Source organism: Macaca fascicularis, chromosome 5, assembly GCF_037993035.2.
Source record: "Macaca fascicularis isolate 582-1 chromosome 5, T2T-MFA8v1.1".
NCBI classification, from domain to species: Eukaryota; Metazoa; Chordata; class Mammalia; order Primates; family Cercopithecidae; genus Macaca; species Macaca fascicularis.
In genome coordinates, this window is record NC_088379.1 from 150,576,854 (window position 1) to 150,598,507 (window position 21,654).

General features: G+C 41.5%; 1 protein-coding gene and 1 long non-coding RNA gene across 3 annotated transcripts in view; one reads left to right on the forward strand and one right to left on the reverse strand.

Moving 5' to 3' along the window:
• Window positions 1-21,654, forward strand: part of C5H4orf51 (chromosome 5 C4orf51 homolog) — a 71,503-nt gene that overhangs the window by 13,187 nt on the left and 36,662 nt on the right. The gene's annotated exons all lie outside the window — the stretch shown is intronic.
• On the reverse strand, window positions 239-3,028 carry LOC141410344 (uncharacterized). Its single transcript, XR_012435149.1, has 2 exons — window positions 2,805-3,028; window positions 239-2,090 (listed from the first exon to the last, which is right to left on the reverse strand). It is a non-coding gene; the product is annotated as an uncharacterized lncRNA (long non-coding RNA).

The window sequence follows — 21,654 nt, forward strand, 5'->3', positions numbered from 1 at the left end:
TGTCAGAAAGCTTTCTCCCTGTGTTGTCTAGGAGTTTCTTGTTTTCGGGTCTTATATTTAACTCTTTAACCTATTTGAGTTGATTTTTGTGTGTAGTGTAAGATAAGAGTACAGTTTCTTTCTTTTATATGTCGATATCCGGTTTTCTCAGCCCAATTATTGATGAGACTACTGTGGGAGCCATAGGCTCTTGGCTCCCTAAAGCTTTGGTAAAAATCACTGACATGAGGCAGATTGATTAATAGGAGAAAAGGCATAAACATTTATTTAACATACATCCATGGGAGCCTTCAGAATAAAAACCCAACTTCCCAATGAGTTACAGAAACATGTATATTATCCTGAGGCCACAGTAAAGAATGCAGACTCAGAGAATGTCCAGAAACAGGTAAATCAGGCTTAATGGCAAGGCAGGTTTAGAGAAAGAGAAATGAGGAGGCTTGACTGGCAAAGGTGGCTTTTTTATGTAGATGAAGCCTCCCTCAGAGAAAATAGATGGTAAATGTTTCTTTTCAGATTTTTAAAGGTGTCAGTTCATCTGCCAGAGTTGGAGGAAAAAGTTTTAAATAAATAAATAATAAAGGTGTCAAACTCTCAACCTCTCCTGGATCTGGAGGAAGGCATAGAAAGGGGAGGGGGCATGACTTCATTAATGGAGATTCTCTACAGATGCAAATTTCCCCCACTTAGAATAGCTTCACAAGGCCACTTCTGTCTGCTGGCCAAGTAGCAGCCATTTAAAAATACGTCAAAGAAATATATTTTTGGATAAAGTATTTTAATTTCTTTCACTATTCTTTCCCTATTGTGTATTCTTGGTGCTTTTGCTGAAGATTAGCTAACTATATGCATGGGTTTATTTCTGGGTTCTCTATTCTTTTTCATTGGTCTGTGTCTGTTTTTATGCCAGCGCCATGCTCGTTTGATTGCTACAGTTTTCTAATATATTTTGAAATTAGGACAAATGTTTTTTCTTGCTGCTTTCAAAATTCTCTTTGTCTTTGATTTTTGAAAGTTTTGTTACTGATGGCAAATCCATACAGGTCTGCAGCAATCTCAATTCTTGCCTCCTTAGAAGAAAGAATTTGACTGAAGGGCATAAGCAGAAGGAGAGACCAAGGCAAGTTTCAGAGCAGGAGTAAAAGTTTATTAAAAAGCTTTAGAGCAGGAACGAGAGAAGGTAAAACACACTTGGGAAAGGGTGAAGCAGGTGACTTGAGAGATTACCTTGGAAGAGGCTAAAGCGGGCAACTTGAGAGATCAAGTGTGCAGTTTGACCTTTGGCTTGGGGTTTCATATGTTAGCATGCTTCCAAGGCCTTGCATGCCTTCTCCCCTGTTTCTTCCCTTGAGATAGGCTGTCTGCACGTGCAGTGGCCTGCTAACACTTGAGAGGAGAGCATGCAGTGTGTTTACTGGAGCTGTACACATGCTCATTTGAGGCATTCTTCCCTTACCAGACAAATGTCTTTAGAAGGCCATGTACTAGTTAACTCCACAATTTTGCCTCTTAATGTGTAAGCTTGAGCCCATTCACCAGACTCCTGAGATCTTATTGGGATGCTGCTGATCACCAGTTTCAGGAGTTTCTATGTATTGGGAGACTGCCTTTCCCTGGCATCTGCTATGACCAATTATTATTTTAGAGAGACAGTTAGCAATCACCTGACCATAGCTTGATGGTTGCCTGATATTCCTGTTGTGTGTGTGTGGCAAGGTTGGAGGCTAGGCCATCTCTTGCCCTGCTCATGCCTGACTAACTACCTCCTGTAACATTTCCCCCCTCAAGAGTCCAGTACCCCAATTCTTTGGGGAAAGTGGATGAAGGTCAGTCTTCTGTAACTGATTCCTGCTGACAGAGAGGAGTGGTAGTGATTGTTCTGCAGGTCTTGGCCTCTTGCTAGCTGTCAGGGCAGAGCTGGTTCCATGGGTTGGTGAAAGCAGTATCCAACCAGGTCCAAGAGACAGGGACAGGATTTTGCCTCTGTCATGTCCCACTAATGAGCAGTCTAGGGGTCCTCTGTAGAAGGCTGGCTCTTGAATATTGAGAGGACAGTATCCCTCACTGATGATCACATGGAGCTTGATGGCCTGAAGGTGAGAGGCGAGAAATAGGATTATTAGAATTAGAAGAATGCTAAGCCAAAATAAGGGGATGATGATAGCTCCAAAAAATTCTGAGACTGCCAATATGCTCAGGTAGCTGGTGGCTATAGTTATGCCTGCTAAGACTTGGGTTCATGGCGTTGCTAGCTGATTCCACTGGGTTCTTGGGGTTGCCAGCTGATTCCAATATGTGCCCAGAATTAGAATATTGATCCAGATTTTTACATTACGCATCCGTCTTGTTTCTTCTGACCTGCAGCCAGAGATCACTGGTTGGTTCACAGGAATAAGCAGGGTTAATCTAAATTGCAGAAGAAAACTCAAAAACTGATGAGACTAGAATCTAATAATAGGTGTACCATAGTTTTTGAAACATAATTTTTTTCTCTCCGGTCCTCAGTTTTATTAAAGACAAATCATGATAGAACTGACTTGTTCACAAAATAAACTTTAGTCTTATTATACTTGGCATGGTTATTTGCATAAAGCACAGTGAGAATAATTATGTGCCATATAGAGTCCTTTTAAAATTGGCTTTAATGAAACTGTGTTCCATAAGGAATTTCAGATAAGACTTTTTTAAAGCCTTAGGTTGGCACCATCAAATACCTGTATGACTTGGGTAAAGTTCTCTCTTCTTATGGTCTCAAGATAACTTGGGGCTTCTAGGCCTGTTATAAAGTGACATTCTTTACTCACCACAAGCCAGGAACCCTTTACAGGGACTGTGCAGCCAAGGTATGAGGACAGTTTTCTGAAGGAACTTTTATTGGCTTCATAATTCCATTTTGATTCCTTAAAGAAAAGCATGCCATTCTAGTCAAAGCCTTGGTAAAATAACCAGTTTCTCCAAGTGTGTCCTGTTATAAAAGAAAACAGATTCTTTTCTTCCTTTTTTCTTTTTTTTTAGACGGAGTCTTGCTCTGTCGCCCAGGCTGGAGTGCAGTGATGCAATCTCAGCTCACTGCAAGCTTCACCTCCCGGGTTCATGCCATCCTCCTGCCTCAGCCTCCTGAGTAGCTGGGACTACAAGGCACCTGCCACCATGCCCAGCTAACTTTCTGTATTTTTTAGTAGGGATGGGATTTCACTGTGTTAGCCAGGATGGTCTCGATCTCCTGACCTCGTGATCCACCCACCTCGGCCTCCCAAAGTGCTGGGATTACAGGCGTTGACTCACCACGCCCGGCCCATACAAGATACTTTTTTATATAAAAGGTGCTTTTTTATATAAAATCTCTTCTTTATAACCTTCCATGCCTTTAGAACCTTTGAATTCAACAAAAATCATTCTCCTTTCATTAGAAAGTAAAGATTTGTACTGCATGTTGCTTTGCAAGTTCTGTAAAGGGGGAACAAATGAGGAGATTATTTACATACTGCACTGGAGAAGTTATCCCACCTCAAGAGATTGCTCAGTTAGATTTTTGCTAGTGCTTGTCTGAATAAGTGTGGGCTATTTCTATACCACTGGGTAGGACTGTCCAGGATGAAGTTATTGGTTAAAGATTTAGGTAGCTTTCTTAGGAGAAATAGAGCTATTAGGAAGATGAATTCAGGCCCGGAGTGGTGGCTCATGCCTGTAATCCCAGCGCTTTGGGAGGCTGAAGCAGGAGGATCACCTGAGGTCAGGAGTTCGAGATCAGCCTGACCAACATGGAGAAACCCCATCTCTATTGAAAATACAAAATTAGCTGAGCATGGTGGCACATGCCTGTAATCCCAGCTACTAGGGAGGCTGAGGCAGGAGAATCGCTTGAACCTGGGAGGTGGAGATTGCGATGAGCTGAGATCGCGCCATTGAACTCCAGCCTGGGCAACAAGAGTGAAACTCCATCTCAAAAAATTTTAAAAATAAAAGAAAGATGAATTCAGAAGTTAGGTAAATATTAAGCAAGCACCCATCTTGGAAAAAAAAATTTTTTTTTGCCCTAAAGAGGTGTTGGGTATTTAGACATCACCAGGGACTGGTCCCTTAAGTAACATAAAAGGATGTGAATTTTTTCTTTTGGAGGGAGGGGGTGGCATTTCCCCCATTACCTGACAGGATTTGGAGGAAAGTTGCTCAGAGAAGGAGATTAGCACAGAGTAAGCAGCTCTTGAACCCAAAAGGGAAATTTATAATTTTACTTGCCACCTCCAAAGTTGCCCTCAACTTTGTCCTGTTGATGACAGTGTCTGATTTGGAAGCCAGTCAGAGCAGACAGCCCCTTCAGCTCAAGGCCATCAGGAGTTGGGATTCTGTCCCATGGGTGGTTTGGCCCTCAGAGTAGTCTCATTTCCAGTGGCTGACCTTCTGGCAAAAGGGGCAAGCCATGCACATAGCTTTTATCCCACTGGGGCAGTGCCTTCCAGTGCCCTGGCTTCCTGCACCAATGGTAGTTACCTGGAGAAGTGTCCTTAGGGCAACCTGGAGGGGGCTAGTGGGCTTGCAGAGCAGCCAATACCTCCTTTCCCTTTGTTTCTCCTTTTTCTTGGCCCTGTCCTCCTTAATCTGCTCTCAGTTATGAAAGACTGAAGGGGCTAATCTGAGGACCTCCTTCACAGGGGCACTAGGTTCCAAGGCTGACTTTTGTTATTTCCTCCCCTTTCATTTTTAAGCCAAATAGTATTACAAAGGAAAACTAGTTTCTTGTTTTAAGGTTTGGGGGAATTTTTCCGTTTTGGGAGATACATCCAAGGGGCAGTTCCTGTGGTATCGAGACAAGATTACCTGTCTGTGAAGAGAGAACAGAGGAGAAAAAAGTAAAAACAAGGTGTCCCATCTTACTTTCCTGTTATCCTGTGTGGGGCATCCCCCATTCGTCCTTAGGGTTCCAGAATGAACCAGTCTTACCATGTACCCTTTGCCTTGGTCCCATCTCATCACAAGTGTGCACTTGAGAACAGAGGAGATACTGAAGTGAACAGTGGTCTCCTTGTTTATCCTTGGGGTTCCAGAATGAACCAGTCTTACTATGTACCCCTAACCTTGCCTTCGTCTCTGTTCTAATGGTAATCTGTTAGTCTGGGACCAAGGTTTATCTCTGTCCTATGGGTCTCTTGTGCCTATGGTCTTGGGCTGGCCTATATCCTTGTCTCCACGACCTCATAGTGACTCTCACTTGGAGCATTTTAGCAACAAAATCATTATCTTTTCTCAGATTCCCATTTTACACGTTTTTTAAGTAGAAAAGAGGCCTGCTTTTCAGCTAACTGCCTCAAGGGGGCTGGACTTCCCTTCCTTTGAATATGACATTGAAGGTCTTGATGCATGTTGAGAAGAGCATGGAAGTGATTAGAGAAATGGAGGCTACAGGAAGAAGTGGGAGGATGTGAGAGGAATACTCATGGGAAGCCTTCGTATGCTCACAAAAACAGCAACCCTTGGATTCTAGAGGGAAACGTTTATTTGCCCTCTTGACATAAAGTAGTAACCTCCAGAGAACTTGGGGCTTGGGGCTTGGAGTAAGAACTCACAAATGGCAAAGGAAGAACTTTGCCTCCTTCCCGAGGGATTCTAACTCAAAAAAAGCAAGTATGTGGGACTTTTAAAGGGCCACAGAGTGAGGCCCTATGCAGGTAGACAAACTGCTTCAAAAGCCACTGAAAAACTTGCCCCTAGAGTGTAACAGAAACAAAAAGCATATGGCAAGTCATAAGTTGCTGGCAGAGCCAGGGTTCCAATTAGTTCGTCTGTCCCCACAATGTGCCAAGAGACAGGGGAAGGGTTGGAAGTCATCCAAGTTGGTAGGGTAAAAACAAGTATAAATCTCAGGGGATACCTGCAAGGAAGCCCATGTCTTTGTTGCCATGCAAATGCAGCTTGCAAGAACATTAATTACAGGGAGTATATGTTTAAGAAGTCACGTGGCATGCAAAAGTGAAAACAAAGAGGCGGACTTGCCCCCGAGGCAGACAGTCTGGCAGGTGTGCAAGGCCATTTCAGAAAACACACAGAGAAAACAGGAGAATAGGCAGCATAGGTATTTTTGGGAAAGAGGTAATTTTAGCTGGAAAAGCAGAAGAAACCCCAAGCATTGCATGGGTTTAGGCTTTAGTCCTACCATTCTCATGAGCTCCCTGTTTACGAGGGCCATTAGTGCCTCAGTTCTACTTGATGTGGGCTTCAAGGTCTTTCCCCCCACCACAAGCTACCTGCCAGGGTGAGCTGAGAGATCAGCCAGGAGGAGCACAGCCACTTGTGGCTGAGAGGAATCATTCTGGGGGTTGGTTTGTAAGCAGGAGAGTAAAAGGGGAGAAGAAAACCATGTACAGAGGTTGAATGCCTTCAGATGAAGAAGGCAAGGTGTAGAAGTCTCTTACGACTAGGGAACATATCTGAGTCATGCAGCACCAAAGTTTGTTAGCAGTGGAACGTAGTGGAAAGTATGTTAACAGCATAATGTATTTACCTCATGGCACCAAAGTATGTTACAAACAGCGAATCCATACAGATCTGCAGCAGTCTCAATTCTTGCCTTCTCAAAAGAAAGAATTCAACTCAGGGGTATAAGGCAGAAGGAGAAACAGAGGCAAGTTTTAGAGCAGTAGTGAAAATTTGTTAAAAGGCTTTAAAGCAGGAATGAAAAGAGGTAAAGTACACTTAGAAGAGGGCCAAGCAGGTGACTTGACAGATCAGATGTGCAGCTTGACATTTTGACTTGGGGTTTTTATATGTTGGTATGCTTCTGGGGTATTGTGTTCCTTCTCTCCTGATCCTTCCCTTGGGGTGGGCTGTCTGCATGTGCAGTGGCCTGCTGATGCTTGGGAGGGGAGCATGCACAGTGTGTGTACTGGATTGTACACATGCTCACTTGAGGCATCCTTCCCTTACCAGTCAAATGTCCCTAGAAGGTCGTATACCAGTTAAACTCTGCCATTTAGACTCTTAATGTGCACTCTTGAGCCCACTCACCCATCTCCTGAAATCTTATCAGGAAGCTGCTGATTACCAGTTTCAGGAGTTTTGGTTTTTTGAGAGACTGTCTTTCCCTGGCATTGGTTGTGGCCAATTATTATTTTAGAGAGACAGTTAAGCCTGTCTCTCTGATAGTTGCCTGACATTCCTGCTGTGTATGTGTGGTCGGGGGTGTGGGGTGGGGTGGGGAGCCCTCTCCTGTTCTGCTCATGTCTAACTAGCTACCTACTGTGACAGTTTGATTTAATGTGTCATGGTTGAAGAAAGTAAAGATCACTTGGTGACCATTCAGAGGCAAAACTTATCTGAGGAATTTAGAAGTAATTAGATTTTCCTATTATCTAAAGCTGGCATCTGGTGCCAGTCTTCTTTCCCCCAAATTCATAAGTAACTAGAATTTTTATACATCTCCAGAATGCATGCATGTCAAAACTCATTGTGCAACCCTTGTCGACATCAAGGCACCAAAATGTCTACGAATGTAATCATTTATCATAACCTACATGGCTAATATGGTCCAAATGACCCTTAAAGCTTCTGCTTTAAGGTCCATAAATACCCCTAAGGAAAAATCCACCACAATGCACTCAGTCTTCTCTTGTTGAGGTGCCCCACTGCACCCTCCTCCAGTGTTCTATCTAATAAAACTACTTTTCAAATCTATACTGTTGTTGGTAAATTATTCTTACTACCCTGCTGACCACTTTCCATTGCTGGAGCTCTAACACTTTGCCCAACAATGGAAAAATCACCTTTGGGTTGAATCTGTTTGGGAATTTTTTATCTTCATGCACTTGGCTGTCCATATCTCTCTCCAGGTTTGGGGTGTTTTCATTCTTTAAATAAGTTTTCCACTTATTTCTCTCTTCTAGTACTTTCTTTCTCTTTTCCTTCTGGTAGTACCATATTCTGTATATGTATATTAGTTCTCTTGATAGTGTTCCACAAATCCCGTGGCCTTTCCACATTTCTTTTCATTCATTTTTTTCTTCTTTCTCCTCTGACTGGATAGTTTCAAATGATCTGCTTTGAGTTCATAGATTCTTTCTTTTGCTCGATCAAGTTAGCTGTTAATGCTCTCCATTGCATTTTTTATTTCATTTATTACATTCTTCAGCTCCAGAATTTTTAAAATAGATTTTATTTTGCTTGCTTAACGTACAGGAACACCTTGTTTTATTGCATTTTGCTCTATTGTGCTTCACAGATAATTGCCTTTTTCTCACAAATTGAAAGTTTGTGGCAACCTTGCATCAAGCAAATCTATTGCTGCCATTTTTCTAACAGTATGTATTCACTTCTTGTCTCTGTGTCATATTTTGATAATTCTCACAATATTTTAAGTTTTCATTATTATTGTGTCTGTTATGGTAGTCTGCAATTAGTGATGTTTGATGTTACTATTGTAATTGTTTTGAGACACCACAAACCACACTCATATAAGACAGCAAACTTAATTAATAAAATTTGACTGCTTTGCCAACCAGCCATTTCCCCATTTCTCTCCTCTCCTTGGGCCTCCCACTTCCCTAAGACACAACAATATTGAAATCAGGCCAATTAATAACCCTACAATGGCCTCTAATTGTTTGAGTGAAATGAAGAATCACGTATTTCTCACTTTAAATTAAAAGCTTAGTAAGGAGGGCATATTGAAAGCCAAGATAGATCAAAAGCTCGGCCTCTTGCACCAAACATTTAGCCAAATTGTGAATACAAAGAAAAAGTTCTTGAAGGAATTAACGGTGCTATTCCAGTGAACGCATAAATGATAAGAAAGCAAAACAGCCTTATTGCTAATATGGAGAAAGTTTTGGTTGTCTGAATAAAAGATCAAAGCAGCCACAACATTTTCTTAAGTCAAAGCCTAATCCAGAGAAAGGCCCTAACTCTCTTCAATTCTAAGAAGAATGAGAGAGGCAAAGAAGGTGCAGAAGAAAAATTTGAAGCTAGCAGTTGTTGTTGGTTCATGAGGTTTAAAGAAAGAAGCAATCTGCATTACACAAAAGTGCCAAGGTGAAGTAGCAAGTGCTGATGTAGAAGCTGCAACAAGTTATCCAGAAGACATAGCTAAGGTAATTAATGAAGGTAGTTGTACCAAACAATATATTTTCCATGGAGACCACACAGTCTTCTGTTGGAAGAAGATGCCATCTAGGACTTTCATAGCTAGAGAAAAAAAATCAAAGCCTGGCTTCAGAACTTCAAAGTACAGGCTGACTCTCTTGTTAGGGGCTAATGCAGCTGATGACTTTAAGTTGAAGCCAAAACTATTTACTATTTTGAAAGTCCTAGGGCCCATAAGAATTATGCTAAATCCAGTCTACCTGTGCTCTGTCAATGGGACAACAAAGCCTGAATGACAGCACATCTATTTACGGCATGATTTCCTGAATATTTAAGCCCACTATTGAGACTTACCACTTGGAAAAAAAGATTCCTTTCAAAATATTACTGCCCACTGACAATGCACCCGGTCACTCAAGAGCTCTGATGGAGATGTACAAGGAGTTTAATGTTGGTTCCATGCCTGCTAACACAACATCCATTCTGTAGCCTATGGATAAGGGAGTAATTTCGACTTTCAAGTTTTATTATTTAAGAAATATGTTTCAAAGGCTATGGCCACCATAGATAATAATTCCTTTAATGAATCTGAGCAAAGTAAGCTGAAAATCTTCTGGAAAGGATTCACCAATCTAGATGCCATTAAGAATATTTGTCCTTAATAGAAGGAGGTCAAAATACGAAAATTAATGGGAGTTTGGAAGAAGTTGATTCCATCCCCTGTGGATGACTCTAAGGGGTTTAAGACTTCAGTGGAGTTAAGTATGTGTAAGATGGGATAGAAGTAGCAAGAGAACTAGAAGTAGAGGTGGAGCCTAAGGATGTAACTGAATTACTGCAATCTCATAATACAATTTTAATAGATGAGGAGTTGCTTCTTACGGATGATCAAAGAAACTGATTTCTTGAAATGGAATCTACTCCTGGTGAAGATGCCATGAACATTGTTTTAATGACAACAAAGAATTTACAATATTGCATAAGCTGAATTGATAAAACAGCAACAGGGTTTGAGATGATTGATTCCAACTTTGAAAGTATTTTTAAATTAAGGTATGTCCATTTTATTTTAATTTTTTTATTTTTATTTTGAGATGGAGTCTCACTCTGTTGCCCAGGATGGAGTTCAGTGGCGCAATCTCAGCTCACTGCAACCTCCGCCTCCTAGGTTCAAGTGATTCTCCTGGCTCAGCCTTCTGAGTAGCTGGGATTACAGGCACCTGCCACCACGCCTGGCAAATTTTTGTATTTTTAGTAGAAATGGGGTTTCACTATGTTGGCTAGGCTGGTCTCGAACCCCTGACCTCACGTAATCTGCCCACCTTGGCCTCCCAAAGTGCTGGGATTACAGGCATGAGCTACCGCACCTGGCTCATTTTATTTTTAGACACAATGCTATTGCACACCTAATAGACTACAACAGAGGATAAACATAACTTCTATATGCACTGGGAAACAAAAAGTTCATGTGACCCACTTTATTGTGATGTTTTCTTTATTGAAACGAACTGGAACTGAACCCACCCTATCTCTAAAGTATGCCTGTATACAATATGATGCTATAGAGTACATATATAGTAAACAGGTTACCATAATGAAGCAACTTAAATATCCATCATCTCACATAATTACCCTTTTTTATGGCAAGAGCAGCTAAAATCTATTCATTGATTAATAGCATGAATCCAGGATCTGGTACAGTTTTATTACCTACAATCCTCACGTGTTCATTAGATCTCTAGACTAGTTCTTTCTACATATCTGCCACTTTGTATCTTCTGACCTACATTCTGTTTGTTTTTTATTTCTGTTTGTTGAACTTCTCATTTGGTTCATGTGCTGTTTTCCTGATTTGATTAAGTTGTCTGTGTTTTCTTTGTGACTCACTGTGCTTTTTCATAACAATTATTTTAAATTTTCAGGAAATTTGTAGAGCTCCATTTTGGGGGGGTTGGTTACCGGAAAAATACAGTGTTTCTTGGGTGGTGACATGTTTCCTTGACTTTTCATATTCCTCAAAGTCTTGAGTTACTGTGTTTGCATTTGGAGATATAGTCACCTCCTCCAGTCTTCACTGACTGGCTTCAGGGGAGAAACACCATCACAGTCATCTCAGCTGGATATTTGATGGCTCTCTCAGGCCTTTTCTATGGATGTGCCCATTCCACCCTTCTTGCTCCCTCTTTGGAGGGAATTCTTAAGATTGTATGGCTTCTGTCAATCCTGCAGAGCCAGACCAGACCAGACGCTGAGAGGCTCTTGTTTGTCTTCCCTAGAGCAGTGCCCTAAAATGCTCACGTTTGTGTGTTTTCTCCCAGTCTCATGGAGTTGGGTGGGCTGTCTGCACGTGCCATCTGCAGAGGCTTGCACTTGCTGCCTCCAGGAACACACGTGGAGAACAGGCTTCAGGGGAGGGGCCAGTGATGCATGTGGGGCATTGGGGGTGCCCATGGGCCAGTTGGGGTGGTCTGCAGGTGAGGCATCCCAAGCAGCTCATGGGTGGGTTTCTGATGGACTCCCTGAAGCAGTAAGTGGGATCCATGGCCCTTTGTTGAGTTCCGAGTCCTGCTGGCTGTGAGTCTTTGCCTCTCTTCCCTGTTTGCAGCCTCCCACACCACTCAGCTATGATAATTACCTCAGTATTTTCTGTGGGGTGAGAAAGAAGTGGGCCCCTTGGGCAGCGTCTCACACAGCTGGAGGAGCCAGGGGCTCACTCACTATTCTCTCACGTCTTCCCATGGGAGGAATCGTGGGCTGAGGAGCTCTCTCTTGGCACTGAGTTGTGCTACCTTGCAGAAGAGGTGTCACAGGTAAAGGGAAACTGCTCTTACCCTCTTCAATGCATCTATTCTTGGAGTTTTTACTCTACTAATGTACTGGAATTTTTCCACTGGTCACCCAGGCTCCCACTATAGTACTGTCTTCCATGGGTGGTTGTCAAAATCAATCCGTCCATGGGGAAATGATGGTAGAAAACTCCTATTTTGCCATTTTACTGACATCACTCTCCTCTACTTTTAGATTCTTGATGGTAGTCCCAATGGCTTCCATTTACCTACTAAAGGGATGGTGGTCTTTAGCAGGAAAATGACCATGTTCCACGCTGGAATGGTTGCTCTTAAAAATGACAGTTCTTCCAAAGCAGACATTTTTCTCTTTCACAGTAGTCCCAGTATGTAACTTCCCAGAATGTAACTTCCACCAGAGCTTGGAGCTCCAGGTGATATAATCTGAGCTTTACTGAGTACACCAAGGAACTAAGAAGAGAAACCAAAACTATCAACTAGTAAACTATATTTACTCATCTATAGCCACCTCCACCCTGTTTCAGTTAAATTAGGTTAACACTAGTTGCTATAGATAGCCCCCCCAATTTATCTATTATCAAAATTATCTATTAATTAGGGAGTTGATAAACTTCCAAATTCCAGTTGCTTAACACAATAAAATATTTTTTTTCTTTATCCAAATGCAAAGTTGGCTGTTCTGCAGGTAGACCTTTCTCATGGTTACTTGGGACACAGACTTCTTTCCTCTTGGGCTTCCACCAATCCCCAAAGCCCTAGAGCCCTTTGTCTCCATCTGGCAGGTGGGGGTGAAGGGGAGGGGAGACACACGTGCTCTTTCTCCACTTCAGCCTGGAAGTGACTTGCATCACTTACGCTCACGTTCCAGTGTGATGCCAGAGAGCTCAGAAATGGATTCCTTGGCTGGGCAGCCACTTCTTAGCAACAACTGCTCACTATGGAAGGGAACAGCTGGCCACTCTGCCACACGCTGATTTTGAGAAGAGAACACAATAGATTATTTTCCATATAATTTCCGTCTCTCAGGGTTGAATCTTTGAAGGTTTAACAAGACTAATGATTGTAATATCAAATTAGGATTTGTAGCAATTTATAAAATATTCAGGTAATACCCATTTGTGGTGGAATGTGTCTATGTGTGTGGTGGGGGCTGCGCATGGTGGAAAAAATTATCCTGCAGCCTTATTGGGTTTTCCTAAATAATGGAGATAAAGGTTTTTGATGGTTGCCTTGGATGATCACTATTCTGTTAGCTTTCCTAGTAAAATTTGACTTTATCAGCATAGTACATCTGAGGAGGGATTTATGTGTTCCTTTGTGGTTTGTTGAGGCAAGAGGAGAGGGCAGCTGACCATGTTTGCTATTGTTAAAATCAGGAGATTTTCTCTCCTCCCTTTGCAGTAAAGAACATAAAATTGAAACACACTATGCAGCTTGAAGACAAGTCTGAGCCTGTGTTTGGGAAATTAAACAGCCTGAACACTGGTAGGACGAAAGGTAGAAATGACATCGGTGAATATACTCATAATGACTGCTTATCAATTTACCCCTGTTGCCTTTTTCATTCTTTGCAAGTGGTCATTTTCATTTAACTGATGCTGCCTCTCTTCATTAAGAGGTAACAGTACATCAAGGCAGAACTATTTAATTTACCCAAATGATAATATCTCCTTGTGCTTCTTTTCCATTTCCATGTCAAATTTTTGATTATCAACATTAATTTTGCTTGAAGTCAAGGATCAAATTGTCAATGCAAGTCAATTATATAAATTTGCTTGTCACTAGTGGACTTTGGTCTGCTGATTGTTCCTTTGTAACATCCATTCATAAATAGAAAAATTGCATGGGCTGTTCTTAAGTGTGATTCATGGTCATCATAGGAGAAAAGTTCTCAAATTCTTTTTCACATCTGCCTTTCAAAGAGTTCAGTTTATTTCTGCCTACATTAAGTGCTTTTCCTTTTGCATGAATATTAATTTTCTTTCCAAGGGTTTGATTTGGCTGTGGCTTTTCTGACCTGTTTCCCTTCTATATCATATGCTCAGCTCTTATATTCAAAGTAGAACAAAGCAATAGCTAATAAAAATCCAGTATTATAAAGCTGCAATACAACAAAATTTTAATTCAACTTTCTCTCCATTGTACTATGCTAATACAGATTCTAACATGTTTTTATTAAACTTCTGTCCAGCAGAAGCAACTTTATAAATAGCACGTAGAATGCAAACCGTGATACAGCTGGGCCAACACTCACTGGCTTTCCCTTTCCTTTCACTGTTCTACACCTGTACTGCTCTAGGGAGAGCCCAGCTGAACCTTGCAAAAGAGCGCACTGCTCTCTTTTATTCTTGCTGTTCCAGAAGATGTAATACGCACTAGGAGGAGGTGTTACATGGTATGACCACAGTAAAGTCCAGATATGAAAACGTGTACGATATCCCTGGGATATTTCCTAAACACAGCAAACTTCAAGTCTCTGAATCAGCTACCTGGAAATGCTTTTATGGGATATGACATTTAACAAGGATGGCCGTGCCTAGGAGAATATTGACAAGAACCAAATAATATTCTAAGAGGGCAAAATGTGTACGAGTTGTAATGTAATTTCAAGAGTATTTGTGTCCATTTTTAACATCCTTTCTCACCTACTCTTTCAATCCCACTTTTATTCTTCTGTAAAGCCTTCCCAAGCCTTTAAAGATATCAAAAAGCAGTAAGAACTCACTGGACTACCCCATAAGTCATGTCTTGCCAACCCAATCTATTCTCCACAGAGGGACATCTTAATGCATAAACAAAATAATCTCACTTCTGTTTCCTGTTGCACTTAAAACAAAATCCTAATTTTTTGCCATGGCCTGGAAGGTCTTGCACGAATGTGACCCTGCCTATCTTTCCAGTCTATTTCACACCTTCTCCCACCTTTGCTCATTCTGTTCCAGTTATATTGTATTTGTTCAGCAACTTGAAACTGCTAAGCTATTTCCCACCTCAGGACCTTTACACATGCTGTAGTCTTTGCTGGAACACAATTATCCCAGTTCTGCTGAGCTGTATCCTTCAGGTCCTTCAATTCTGAACTTAAATGGCACCTCTTCAGAGAGGCCTTTCCTGGCTACCGTGTTTAAAATAAGTTTTTCACATTCTCACCCTCTTCATCTCTATCTTGATGCCTGCTTTGCTTTTTATGTATTATGGTATTTGTTTACTTGCTTATTATCTCTTTCTCCTACTAGAACATAAGCTTTACAAGGGCAGGAACTTGTCTGTCTTGTCTTTGTATCCCCAGCACCTGGCACAGGGCATCACACAAAGCAGGTTGTTTGTCAGTGTTTGTTGAACGATGGTTTTTATGGTCCTTCCATGGTTGGCTTTTTCCTTCCCACAGCGTACTTCTTTATAGGGGCAGTTCTTTGTTTATAATTTGTCTTCCAAAAGGAAACTTATAAATGACTTTTACAAAATTAAAATGTAGTATATAGAAGCAACCTTTGAAAAACTGTGTTTCCAATGACAGCCTTTAGAATCCTATGTAGGAGCCCCTAGAATTGCAATACTTTAAAAATGAAGTGAATAACTAGCGCATGGCAGTGTTCCACACAAACATGATTTTAGTTATATTCACTTCTCCACCCCTACCCAGGTTCCATGACGCGCTATAGGAGATACAGCCAGGCAAACCCCAAATCTGAAACTTATGAATAAGGAATATAAATAAGGGATGGCAAATGTGATTTGAGGGGAGAGGAAAAGAGGAGAGAGGGCAGATGACTGGCTGGTGGCTGTGGGAGGAGTTGGGGCCTGAGGCTGGGGAAGGACCTTCCATTTCTTAGCAGTGTGAGGGTCTCGTGGCTTCCCAGCTTGGTTGGTTTTGTTTTGATCATGCCTCAGAGGTGTGCCCCCTTGCTCTGTGGTTGGATCATTTCCAAAGCTTATTGATCCTGGAGGTTGGGGCCCCAGAATGAAGGTGGAAGCAGGTGGGATAGGGCATGCCTGAATAGAGGGAGGCTTTTTCCATGGGTCTTCTGGTCTGTCTAAGAAAGGGACTCTACGCTGGCCCTGGGATGCGAACATAAAGGAGCAATGGGCACCTCCCCCAGCTTTCCTGGGAAAGACTCACAGCTCCCCAGCCAAGGCTTCCTCACACCCAGGCCAGCTTTTCCCAGCAGAGGAAACTTCCCTCTCCAAGGCCTCCTCTGTTCTGAAGCCCAGAAATGGGGTCAACAGGAAGACTCTCACTTCTGACTTCTCCTCAGCTATACACCGAGATACCTAGGAGTGAAACCCATCCACCTACACTCCCCCAAAGGAGCCCTAGGTCTTACTGTGAGGAAGACTCTCTTTCTGTTAGTGACTCCACACAATATTCCACCTGCTGGCTGAGCTGTTGCTAGCTGAGGTGCTGCACTTTTTACCCCACCACATATTCCCGAGGAGTGGTGTTGTTGCTCTTCCTCCAGCCATCTCCCCACATTGATTGCCTAGCAGAGACTGATTTTAGCACTTCCTTCCTGGTATAAGGCCTTACAGGTCATTCTGCTGAGTGGAGAAAAGGGCTCGGAAGGGCTTTAGTGTGATTGTCTTCATTGTTTTCCCCTAGGGTCGCCCTTATTTGCCTTCCATTTTCAACAAAGGAAAGATGCTCCTGTGGGACAATGGAGGGATCAGGGGTCAGACAGGCAGGCTGCTCCCTCACCTAATCACTGCCCTCTCCATCCTTTCCCATTTCCCTGTGGACCTCCATAGCCACCGCTGCGCAAGGTTTGCAACAAAGGGAACTAGATGACCGAAAACAAGCCTCACTCACCACCGTGTGAGCTGTCATGGCAGAGGGAACTTTTAACTCCATGACTTAGATTGTTTTTTGGCTAATTTGTATGCCTTGCTGTGAGAAGTGAATGCATTTCTTTTAAACTACAGGAAGAAAAAAGATGGCCAGGTGCGGTGGCTCACGCCTATAATCCCAGCACTTTGGGAGGCCGAGGTGGGCAGATCACAAGGTCAGGAGTTCGAGACCAGCCTGGCCAATATGGTGAAACCCCGTCTCTACTAAAAATACAAAAATTAGCTGGGTGTGGTGGCGGGCGCCTGTAGTTCCAGGTACTCAGAGGCTGAGGCCGGAGAATCGCTTGAACCTGGGAGGTGGAGGTTGCAGTGAGCTGAGATCTTACCACTGCACTCCAGCCTGGGTGACAGAGCGAAACTCTGTCAAAAAAACAAACAAACAAACAAACAAACAAACAAAAAAACACGCTGGCCACCAATATGTCTAGGTAGAGTGATAAACACTCTGCCTGTAATTGAGGGCCTCATCACACTAAACATGACAGCTACGCTGTGTGACTACCAGCACACCCCAGAGAATCCCCGGATGGGCCTCTGGACTCAGAAAATATCAATGTCCCTTCCAGGTGGTGGGAATTTTGTTTTGTCTTGCTCTCTCTATTTTAAATTAGAAAACAGACTAAGAAATGGTTAAATGTGTTTGCCAGAAAATATTCAAGTGTAAGGCAACAGTTTCCAAATTCCCTGCAGAGACTGGGCACAAGGGAACATTGGCAGCCAAGCCTGTTATTAAGAAGGTCACAAGATGCCATCTGTTACTGCGTGCACTTTACTGTTCAAGCATCAACTGATCAAACATCAACTAGGAGGTGGCTGCAATTGATTTTGCCTGTGAACTTAAAAGATAGAGCTATGGTGGACACCATAGTGATTTTAGTAGGCTTATATGAACAAACCATGTGTCTGCCTATGAGACGGGCGGGAGTTACATGGGGAGAAAATAGGGAAAAGGTGAAGCATTATTTTTAGTTCTGTCCTTGGTTATAGCTCAAATGTAATTTGGGATGCTCCTCGGTGATTTTCCTTTTTTTTTTCTTGTGCCTGGTTTTAGCCGTTTACTAAATATGATAGAACTGCCTTCTTTATAATGACCAAGTTAAGGCAGATAAAAGGGGGAGGGCACGAATAAAAAGACAGATAAATGAACTGCCTTATTCTTTTGCTCCCAAAGAATAAAGGAATGAAAAATCCTTTTAAAGAATTTATAAAATCCACAAGAAAATTAAAATGGCACAATCAATACCCACCTGCCCTCTCCTAGATTCATCAATTGTTAATATTTTGCCACATTTCCTAACATTTGCTTTATCTAAATCTCTCTGTACTGATACCTATATATACTTATTTGCTGGAATGTTGAGAGTAAAATTAAAATATCATAACAGTATATCCTAAATACTTCTTCATGAGTCTCCTATGGATAAGAATGTTCTCTTACATAACCACGATATTATTATCACACTCAAAAAAAGTTTGACATTGTCTTAAAGTCAGCTGATTAGAAAAAAAGAAATTTAATGTTGCTAGAATGATTTTTATCTAATATATAGAACATTGAATGACTTATTCTTAAAAATCTGTTAGGAAAGAGATTTGCTCTCTAATCTATCCCAATGGTTAACACATCTCTCTTTAAGACAATGATACCTTATATTTTTGAGACATTTTGAAAATTCTGATGAAAGCTCTGGGACCTATCTTCAGAAAAATATTCATAAAGACTGTACCAGTTCGAGGCCTGTTGGGAACTGGGCCGCACAGCAGGAAGTGTACAGTGGGGAGCAAGCAAAGCTTCATCTGCATTTCCGGCCACTCCCCATGGTTGGCATTACTGCCTGAGCTCCGCCTCCCGTCAGATCAGTGGCAGCATGAGATTCTCATACGAGCACAAACCCTATTGCGAACTGAGCGTGCAAAGGATCTGGGCTTCATGCTCCATATGAGAATCTAATGCCTGATGATCTGTCACTGTCTCCCATCACCCCCAGATGAGACCATCTAATTGCCGGAGAACAAGCTAGGGCCCCCACTGATTCTACATTATGGTGAGTTGTATAATTATTTTATTATCTATTTCAGTGTAAGAATAATAGAAATAAAGTGATGTAAGAATAAAGAATAAATATAATGTGCTTGAATCATTCTGAAACCATCAACCCTGCACCTGCTCACCCACCTTCCATGTTTCCATTGTCTTCCCTGAAACCGGTGGCTGGTGCCAAAAAGATCGGGGACTGCTGCATAAAGACACTTACACTGGCCAAGAATACACACATCTTGGCTGCTTCTAGGTTGTATTGTTCACATTTAATCTAAATTCTCCTCCTTTGTGTACATACAATTTAAGGCCACAGTACTCAAAAAGGATGGAGAATGGTTTGTCTTCACCTTCCAACATTATGTTTTGTGTTCATGAACCTTCATTTCAAATGACAGGCAGGTGGGAGATCAAAGTATCCCCAACATATTAAAGGAAAGCAGAATCACAGATAAGGCTGGCAGTTGCACTATGACAGACACCCAGTAGGTGGACTAAATGACTAGAAGACATGCAGGTATACTTCCACACTTGAGCTTCTCTGCTTCTGCAAGCCTATACTTGCTTTCTTGATAATCTGCTTTTAAAAACTAAATACCCGTAACCAGGAATTACAGGAAATACAGGTATTTCCATCAGGGTTGGTACAACATTTAAGGACCTTATACCTAAAGATAGAATTTGTTGGTAATTACGAAGATATTTAGTTTTATCAACAACAAATTGCCCAATTCAGTTACAGTTCTAAGACTGGGAAGTGGGAGCAGGAAGGTAGATACATACTAGCAAATTAGGGTAACATTAAATGTCCTTAATTAAAAGGCCAACTGAAGCTGCCAAGGTCAAGCCGTACCTTGGGCTCTATTTTGTGAACTGTGACCTCGCAAAGAGAAGTCATTAGCTAACCGTACTCCAACATATGTGAGCTTAACACTGGTGAAGAGGAACACTGGTTCCTCTCCATATACTGACTAAAGAAAATGAGAGACATTTCTAGTTCAGTGAGAAAAATGACCAAGTTGGCTGAAATATAAGCACAAATGTATAAATACCTAATGCTATGATCTAGCACAAATTCTAATGTCTGTTTTTTTCCCCATAATGCACCAAATGCCCTCAAAATTACTTTCTATAAAACTTTAGTATTATAGAATCATATCACTTACTAATTAATGATTAGTATAATTCTTGAAAGGAAGGGTAACAAAAAGCTAGTTAAGCCTCTGGGAGGCCTGTGGGATTTATAGAAGTCTTACAGAGCTTTGAAAGGCTAAGAATTCACAGAGCATGGAACAATCAGCACTAATTGTGAAGGATAAACTTCTTATCCGTCTGCTTTTACTGTGGCTATGAAAAAGTGGGTTTTTCTTGAATTTAGCTAAGTAATTGTTAAGCTCTTTGACTCTGGCTTAAGATACCTTGTTTTAAAAAAAAAGTTTATCAGCATAAAATAGCACACAAAACAATGAACATTTGCCACAGGCTAGTTCACTCTCTCGACTTATTTCTAATGCCAGATCCCATCATATTACATCAAGCAAGACACCCTTTCAGCATTTTCCCCTGATTTTTAATAAAATCACACAAGGTAACTCAGTATAATTCGTCATTAAAAAATCAGTCTGGGCACCATGGCTCATACCAATAATCCCAGCATTTTGGGAGGCTGAGATAGGAGGATTCTTTGAGCTCGGGTGTTCGAGACCAGCCTGGGCAATAGAGTGAGAACTCATCTCTATGAAAAATGTTGAAAACTTAACTGAGTGTGGTGGCATGTTCCTGTAGTCCCAGCTTCTTGGGAGGCTGAGGCAGGAGGATCACTTGAGCCTGGAAGTTGAAGGTTGCAGCGAGCCATGATCATGCACTGCACTCCAACCTGGGTGGCAGAGCAAGACTGTCTAAAAAAAAATAAAGAAAAAGAAAGAAAAGAAGAAAAGTGCAAGTGAAAAAGCACAATGACATTGCATGTTCTCACTTGTAAGTGGGAGCTAAGCTATGAGGATTGCAAAGGTATAAGAATAATGCAATTGACTTTGTGAACTCAGGGGAAAGGGTGGGAGGTGGGTGAGGGATAAAAGACTACACTTGAGTATAGTGTACACTGCTTGAGTGATGGGTGCACCCATATCTCAGAAATCACCACTGAAGAACTTATTCATGTAACCAAACACCACCTGTTCCCAAAAAACCTATTGAAATAAAAATAATTAGAAAATTTTAAAGAAAGAAATAAAAAGAAAAAGAACCATAATGAGCTACTCCTTCACATCCATTAGAATGGCTATAAGTGCAAAGACAATAACAAATGTTGGGGAAGATGCGGAGAAACAGGAATCTTCATTCATTGCTGGTGGGAATATTAAAATACAGCCACTTTGGAAAACACCTTGGCAGTTTCTTTAAAAGTTAAACAGAAATTAAACGCAGAATCCAGCGATGCTACATATAGGTTTTTACCCACTAGAAATGAAAACACATGTCTACACAGACTTGCATGTGAATGCTCATGGCAGCATTATCCGTAGCAGCCAAAATTGGAAACAGCCCTAATGTCTGTTACCTGGTGAATGAGTAACAAAGTCTAGTATATTCATACAATGGAATACTATTCAGCAATTAAAAAAAAGAACAAAATACTAAAACAGCTGTAACATGGATGAACCTCAAAACACTGTATTAAATTAAAGAAGTCAGACATAAATGATCACAGAGTGTATGATTCCATTTATATGAAATGTCCGGTAAAGGCAAATCTATAGAGAAAGTAGATGAGTGGTTTTCTGGTGCTGGTGTTAAGAAAGGGGATTAACTATAAAAGAGCAAAAGGAATCTTATTGGGGTGATGAAAATACTCTAAAACCAGATTATGGTGATGATTGCATAACCTGGTAA